Source organism: Schistocerca americana, chromosome 3 (assembly GCF_021461395.2).
Source record: "Schistocerca americana isolate TAMUIC-IGC-003095 chromosome 3, iqSchAmer2.1, whole genome shotgun sequence".
Lineage (NCBI taxonomy): Eukaryota > Metazoa > Arthropoda > Insecta > Orthoptera > Acrididae > Schistocerca > Schistocerca americana.
In genome coordinates, this window is record NC_060121.1 from 936,357,269 (window position 1) to 936,366,140 (window position 8,872).

The following is an 8,872-nucleotide window of genomic DNA, read 5'->3' on the forward strand; positions in this document are numbered from 1 at the left end:
TTATATGACAGTTACTACGCGACATGTTCGGAAAGTATGTATACTAGATTTATATATTTTTTAGAAAAAAGTTAAAAAAAATTATAAGATATTATTTTTTCACTTTTTGACGATTCTTGCACATAATAGCCATCCCATTCAGTACATGTAGTGAACTGCAACACAAGCTTCTTTATGGTCTCCCCGAAGAACTCACCGGCCAGCTTCTTCCCCCTCTTCAGAGCCTCTTACTGCACCAGCTCGTCGGTTGAAAATTTAATCCCGCTCATATGTACCTTCAGGGTGATGAGAAGATTTTAATCTGAAAGCGCCATGTCAGGGCGATTCAGAACATCCCAACAGAACAAGCTGAAGAATGCATTGGTGGCTAAGGCTGTATGAGGTCGGGCGTTGTCGTGCAGCAAACACACTCCTCTCTCCAGCATTCCCAGCCTTTTACTCTGAATTCTCCTTTTGAGTTTTTAAGGTGTCACATTATCTTTGTACGTTGGTGGACTCCCCCTAAGGGAGAAATGCAACCAAAATTATACCTTTTCGGTCCCAAAACAATAAGGCCATGAGTCTTTCCCAGAAATTGTGGTTTTTAATTTTCTGGCAGATGGGGAACTGATCTGACGCCGCCGCGACGACTTATTTTTGTCTCAGGGGCGTGATGAGCCACCCATGTTTCATCTCCTGTCACAACAGAGCTCAGAAAATCTTCACATTCCAGTTCAGGTCGCTCGCGAAACTCGCGGGCGCTACTGATCACATTTTTCTTGTGCTGTTCTGTCAGCTGTTTTGGGACTAATCTTGCTCACAGTTTTCGGTATCCCTGTTTCTTATGAGTGTCTCGCACAAGAGAGTTTTGGAAACATCGCAGAAATTTCATCCACTGTCAATTTACGACCTTCACAAAAAGTTTCGTCGATTTTTTGCACCAACTCATCAATCAAAATGGAGTATCGTCCTCTGCTTTGTTCCCCATGAACATTTGTTCTGCCTAAGCCTCTTAAACACTCTCGAGCTGCTCGTAACACCTTCGCCGTAAATAGCTTTCATTCACGAAAGTATTTCCGTAGACGTTATTCCTTCCACGAAAGTAAGAAGTGGCTCGCACTTGGTGGGATTTTTTTACAGCTATCTTTCACGCAACTGCACACGACAACGTGAGTTTACGCACTACCAAGTTTCTGCGATGTTCACTATGGTCAGGGGATCCCCATCTACCACTCAGTGATGCCAATTCTATAAAAAAATGCCTCCCTCTCTCTCTCACTCTCTCCCCCTGCATTTAGGGTGAATATGATTAACAGCGGAAATATGAAGTATACGATAACAGAGGCGAAAACGATCCAATAGACATGGGTCTGGAAACGAATCGTTTACGACATAGTTGCGAATGTGTAGTTGCTTTCCGCCAATGAATTTAGTATGAAATATTGTCCAGATTAGTACAGATTTGTTTGAAACATGTAATTTTAGATTAATTCCCCATCTAGTTGGATTCAAATATCACTTGCGGTCTACCTTAACTAGAGGTAGAATGGCTCTTCAACATCCTACAATTTACTGTGTATTCGTACATGATAAAGGAGATTTTCTTCGCTTTTGGATACAATGCTGCATCCCTCCCTGCAGTGAGCTAAGATTTTTTTTAAATTCCAGGATCATCTCGTAAAACTTGAAAAGACTGAACAATACGCTGCGCACGTTCCTTAACCACATCGATGGCTGTGTTGCACACTTCACATTAGAAATGACCGCAGATAGAAAAATCCATGGAGTTGAGGTCAGGTGACATTCTAAGCAGTTTTCGCTATTAATTATGAAACACCCTGTATACGGGTGTCTCCCCTAAATTATTTTATATAAGGAAGTCACTGCCATTTCTTTCAAATTAAAATATTTATTCCTAAGCGTTACGCTTGTTGCTTCGCAGGAGTTTTCTGGATTTTTTACTTTATACATTATTTCAACAACTAGTAAGTTGTAATGTCATTGTGTCTCTGTGTTCGTTGTTTAGATGCCAGGTAAATGAAGTTCGTTGTTGGGAATCCTCTATGGACTTGGTCCTTTCACTCCCCGCAGCCTTGTACACTGCTAGCAACATACATTTGAAAACTCCTTATATTTTTGAAGTGGTTATTTCACACGGACAATTGATAGAAGGGTCCCGGATTTAATGTGTTATTCGTTTGAAGATACGAGCGAACAGTGATAACAAGTCACCAAGATTAATCAGTGCTCCAGCAGCCACTGAGTAGCGCCTCCGTGTGCCGCACGAACTGTTCCGTTTCTATGCTATCCCCATCCCTCTATGCACTTCTCGGTATGTGTGTAAAGTGCATAAAGTGGATAATAAGTGAAGTTTTGCTACGCAGCCGATCGCGGCCAGAGTGGCTATAGAAATGACTGCTTTGTGTTAGCTGTGTACTCTCTGGAATGAGCGACGCTTACACCGATGGGATGGTATTATCAACTTAAGAGACTTCCTTTGGTTAAAGGAAACGTTGTAATTTATGATATTACTTCCGGCGGGGGATGAGAATGTACTCAGAGTGAACTGTGTAAATTCTGAAAATATATAATTATCTATATTAATCAAGGTACGTTCAGTCAATTCCTCGATATGGAGACTAGAAATCTACTCTGTAGGAATCAGCATGGGTTTCGAAAAAGACGGTCGTGGGAAACCCAGCTCGCGCTATTCGTCCACGAGACTCAGAGAGCCATAGACACGGGTTCACAGGTAGATGCCGTGTTTCTCGACTTCCACAAGGCGTTCGATACAGTTCCCCACAGTCGTTTAATGAACAAAGTAAGAGCATATGGAGTATCAGACCAATTGTGTGATTGGATTGAAGAGTTCCTAGATAACAGAACGCAGCATGTCATTCTCAATGGAGAGAAGTCTTCCGAAGTAAGAGTGATTTCAGGTGTGCTGCAGGGGAGTGTCATAGGACCGTTGCTATTCACAATATACATATATGACCTTGTGAATGACATCGGATGTTCACTGAGGCTTTTTGCAGATGATGCTGTGGTGTATCGAGAGGTTGTAACAATGGAAAATTGTACTGAAATGCAGGAGGACCTGCAGCGAATAGACGCATGGTGCAGGGAATGGCAATTGAATCTCAATGTAGACAAGTGTAATGTGCTGCGAATACACAGAAAGATAGTTCCCTTATCATTTAACTACAAAATAGCAGGTCAGCAACTGGTAGCAGTTAATACCATAAATTATCTGGGAGTACGCATTAGGAGTGATTTAAAATGGAATGATCATATAAAGCTGATCGTCGGTAAAGCAGATGCCAGACTGAGATTCATTGGAAGAATCCTAAGGAAATGCAATCCGAAAACAAAGGAAGTAGATTACAGTACGATTGTTCGTCCACTGCTTGAATACTGCTCAACAGTGTGGGATCCGTACCAGATAGGATTGATAGAAGAGATAGAGAAGATCCAACGGAGAGCAGCGCGCTTCGTTACAGGATCATTTAATAATCGCGAAAGCGTTACGGAGATGATAGATAAACTCCAGTGGAAGACTCTGCAGGAGAGACGCTCAGTAGCTCGGTACGGGCTTTTGTTAAAGTTTCGAGAACATACCTTCACCGAAGAGTCAAGCAGTATATTGCTCCCTCCTACGTATATCTCGCGAAGAGACCATGAGGATAAAATCAGAGAGATTAGAGCCCACACAGAGCATACCGACAATCCTTCTTTCCACGAACAATACGAGACTGGAATAGAAGGGAGAACCGATAGAGGTACTCAGGGTACCCTCCGCCACATACCGTCAGGTGGATTGCGGAATATGGATGTAGATGTAGATGTAGACTTATTTCACATACAGGAACTTTTTTGACGTAAAACACAGGAAAGCGTGAAGGCTGACGAGTTGATCGAATCCTGCAACGCGGTCATGGCGATTCACGAAAATTTTAGAAAAACAGAATTGTATGTTAATGTATAACATTGCCAGATGACCCGTTCATTCTACATGCTGAGCTTCGTCACAGCATATCAGAAGAATTCATTGCTTTTTGAATCAGTCGCATCTCATGACAGAGATTGTCGTTCACCTATAAATACAAAGGGCGTTCAAAGAGTCTCTCTGCGGTGCCGTATGATTGTTAGCCGCGCGTGCCGTATGCCGCAATGAATATGCCGAAATGAAACTCAGTGAAATACAAGTTATTAATTTATTGAATATTCATTTTTGCTTAAATTTTTCACATTAAATGTTGAAAGTGTCCCCCCTGTTGTTGAGTACACAATTCAATTCGTCTAATAACGTTTCCAAACACAAACTGTAACATTTCTTCTGTAACAGAAGCAGTGAAAGTGGATATTGTAGTTTTCATTTCATCGATGGATTTTGGACGGTTTTTATAGACAATTGCTTTTGCTGCATCCCAGAAGAAAAAGTCAGGTGGTGTTAGGTCAGCCAATCCGTGTGAAATTATGCGATCACCAAAAACATCGGCAAACAGTGACATTGAAACGCGACCTATATGTGGGGTTACACCATCTTGTTGAAAATAACCGTTCAATATTTCACTTAACACAAGTTCTCCTATGAATGGGTATAGAATATAACTGTAGTATCGTTGTGCGTTTATTGTTTCGATGAAAAGTATGGGACCCACAATCCGACATCTAGAAACTACAATCCAAACTCCTATTTTCACAGAAAGAAGTGATTCCTCATGAATACACATTGGATTCGCAGTACTCCACATACCAGAATTTTGCGAGTTCATGTACCCAGATAAATGAAACCACGCCTCATCAGTGAAACACGTATAATTAAGAAAACTCTAAATGCTGAAGGATATGATAAAATGCTATAGCATTGTGTGCCGCGTACAGTAGAGAAAGAGTTCGTAGATTCTTTGTATCAACTTGAAAGTGAACCTCGTCACAAAGCAGCAATTATGAGGTAACGGTTTGTAGGAAATAACGTTGCTGAAATGGACTGACCTGCGCGGAGTCTCGAGATAAACCAAATGGAACGTGTGTGAGATGAGTTAGAACTTCGACATCGCTCTAGACCCCAGCGCCCGACATCTCACTTACTCTGGTTTCTGCTCTTGAGGGAGAATTAGCTGCCATTCCTCCAGACATTCGCACACTCCAGTGGAGTCAACCCACCATAAAGGAGAAGGTGGACACACGTCATATTAATGTCCACCAATAGGTGTCCGGACAATTCTGATCAGATGGTGTACAACCTCCGTCTCAGTATAATAGGTATATGAGTTTTTACCATTTGATACATGTGATTAGACCAGGTAATCTCGGCCGAAAGTGAAATACTGACTCTCTAAGCCGAGAGCTGTCACATGAGGAGTCTCACCCTTCCACTTTTGATCGTCATAATGAGGATGTTTTAAGTCCAAAATGACAATTGTATTGTAGCAGTTGTAGATCTTTAACAATATGTCTCCTTCTCTTCGGTGTGATATTTGTTCTGTACTGAAAATAAATCTGTGATAAACTGAACCTAAATATTACTCTAATTAATGATGTTCCAGTGATCGCTACATAAAACGCAAACTCAGGAACTCAATGTAAAGGAGAAAGATCAGAGAAAGAGTCACTTGTTGCTTGTAAGGCGTGTAGGGAGTATCGGAAATACATTTACAAATATTGGGGCCAGGTTCTTCAGATCAGTGCAAGAAAACTGTATACGCTAGGTGTTCTTTAAGGATGTCGAGAAAAGAACGGAACAGTTGCAGTCAAGATACTCTTCAAGTGCCAAGTACCATTTAGAATGGCTGCAGTGGACAAATTACACGACTACCCCATTTTATGTCTATTTCATCGGTTCCTCGATACTCATACACATATCACACATCAAATCGCTGTCATCTGATGATAGTCGCAATATGAAATGTAACTTAGCTAGTAGCCCTGCTGTTCCAATTCATAAACCAAACATTTCTCAAACTTCTTCTCCATCGTAATGACGGTATCTGGAAGATGGTCATTCATCTCCAGACACAGTTCAGTATCGTGTTATATTTAAGGTAAAAAAAAGTGCACTTTCTCTTATTACTTTCGCAATTTATCCGAAAAAAATTAACACAGTCCAAAAAATGAAACATATCCACTGGCTGGCAAAAATTGCTGCATCCAGACATGATCAGACGTTGTAACTACATACACGTAAACACCATCGGTGAGTATGTAACTGACTACAATTAAAATTCCCTGTGGTAAGTTGAAAGACCACCAAAGTGCGTTAGTGTTGTTCGTGTTTAGTGTTGTTTATGTTTTGTTTTGTTACAAGGTCTGCTAGAGCATATAACAGGGGTGAACAACGACAGATATTGAGAGATCACTATGAAAAACGAAGGGATGCGTCGTACCCGTGCCAGATTGCGTTATCGGCACACGACAGAGTTTGAGTGACCTCATTGTGGGTCTCTACTTGGTTGGCTGCTCGAATCGTGCCGTACCCAGATATTTGGAGCATTTGGATGTGTCACTGACCCAGTTTTGTTCTGCATGGGAAAGTGATGCTAGGCATAGTCGTTGTCAAGTATCTGGTCGACTACATCTGACTTCCACAAGGAAGACCGCCGAACTGTGCACCAAGCATATCGCCGCCCCATGAAATACTCACCAGGCATCAAAGAACAAGTAACGGACTCCCTGAACATTCTGTGTAATCCCGCACAACTGGTCGGAGGGTAGCAGCAACTGGACTTTGGAATTCTTGACCCAATGCATAGGCTGCTCTCAACACACAATGCAAACGGTTGCTGTGACCAGGAAGCGTTGGCTGCTGATCAATGGGATCACGTTTTCAGCAATGAACTACGGTTCTACACTACCCTGGATGAGCACCATTGGACATTACGGTGACCGGGGGAGAGGCACAGTGGTGTTACAGGGGGCCTCATGGTGTGGGGAACCGCCTGTTTGACCTTAAATCACAGCTCTTAGTGACTGAGGGAACTCTGAGTCTTCATGTGTTACCTCTTGTGTGACAATATTGTGGTGCCAGTTTCCAACAGAGCAATACTTGTCCATAAGTGGCATACGTCTCTTTTGAGTTACTCATGTAATGAATCCCTCCACAGTGGTACTTTTCCAGATAGACTTAAATATGCTATTATCAAACCATTGCATAAGAAAGGAGACAAATCATCAGTGGAAAACTTCCATCCCATTTCATTATTCGCAATATTTGCAAAAGTGTTGCAAAGAGTTATGTGCAATAGACTTTATAAACACTTAGTACAGAAAAATATTCTCATTCACAACCACTTTGGATTTCGGAAGGGACTATAAACTGATCAAACTATATTCACTTTTACAGGTGATAAATCAAAAGTTATTACCACTTGGAATGTTCTGTGATCTGGCTAAAGCATTCGATTGTGTTAAGCATGATATGCTCATACAAAAGTCAAAGTATTATGGGATAACAGGAGTAGTAGGCTCATTGTTCTCTGCCTATATCTTTAATAGAAAACAGTATGTGTCTGTATCAGGCTTACCACATAGCAATAGTTATTCAAAATATGAAGCCATCAGGCAAGGGGTGTCCCAGAGCTCTATTTTAGGTCCCTTGTTGTTCCTATTATGTATTAATGACCTTCCATATGCAGTGTCACAAAATGGAAATTTTGTCTTATTTGCAGATGATACAAGTATTGGTATAAAAAGGACTACCAGTGATCTCACTGAGCAGTCAGCTAATGAAATATTTGTATCAATGGGTGGTTTACAGCCAATAGATTGTCACTGAATTTTGACAATACAAAGTACATACAGTTTAGTACCTCACAAAGAATACCTGACCTATGAGTATAACGTATTCAACATGAAATTAAAGCTGTGGACAGTGTCAGATTTTTAGGGCTACAAATTGACCGCAACCTAGATTGGAAAAATCACACTCTAGAACTTAATGAAACGCCTTAGTTCAGCTACAATTACAGTACGCGTGATAACAGAAATAGGTGATTTAAAAATGAATAAGTCAATTTATTCGGCCTACTTCCATTCACTAATGCGTTATGGAATCACCTTTTGGGAAACCTTCTCTCAAAAAGAGAACATTTTCAAAATTCAGAAACGAGTCATTAGAATTATATCTGGTGTCAGTCCTTGATCATGATGCAGAGACCTCTTTAAGAAATTTAGTATTCTAACTACTGCTTCTCGGTACACATACTCACTGATATCCTTTTGTCATTTCCAGCATGTGTCTTTTTACACAAAATAGTGCAAAACATGATTATAATACCAGAACCAAAAACAATCTGTACAAGAACTATAAAAGCTTAACATTAGCACAAAAAGGAGTCAAATACATGGGTTCTCATATAGTCAATAACTTACCAGAGTATATCAAAGGTCTTGTAAGTAATAAATAACGGTTTCAGAATGAATGAGAGAACTTCCTGCTGGCCAACTCCTTTTACTCTGTCGACGAATATCTTCACAATTATTGTAGCTCATAACTCCGTCTACACAAGAATTGTGCAATATCCATGTACATGAGAAAAAAAAGAAAAAGAGAAAAAAACCTTTGACTCTTTCCACATCCCAGACACTCCTCTCCAAGGGATCCATGGAAAACGATAAATGTAGTGTAATGGACTGATGTCTGTGTGATGGTGACGAAATCCTATTGCCTGCAGGATTTCCAGATCTGTTCCCAACAGAACGTGTGTGGGTACATCTGGGATGTCAACTCTGTCATAGTGTCAGTGTCCAGGGTGACAGGATCAGGTACAAGAGTTGTAGACCAGTTTGATTCAGGAGAGGATCCAACAGCTTTATGACACCCTTCCCAACCGAATCGGTGCATCAATCCAAGTTGGAGGGGGTGCAATGTCGTATGGAAAAGTCAAGCCAAGTT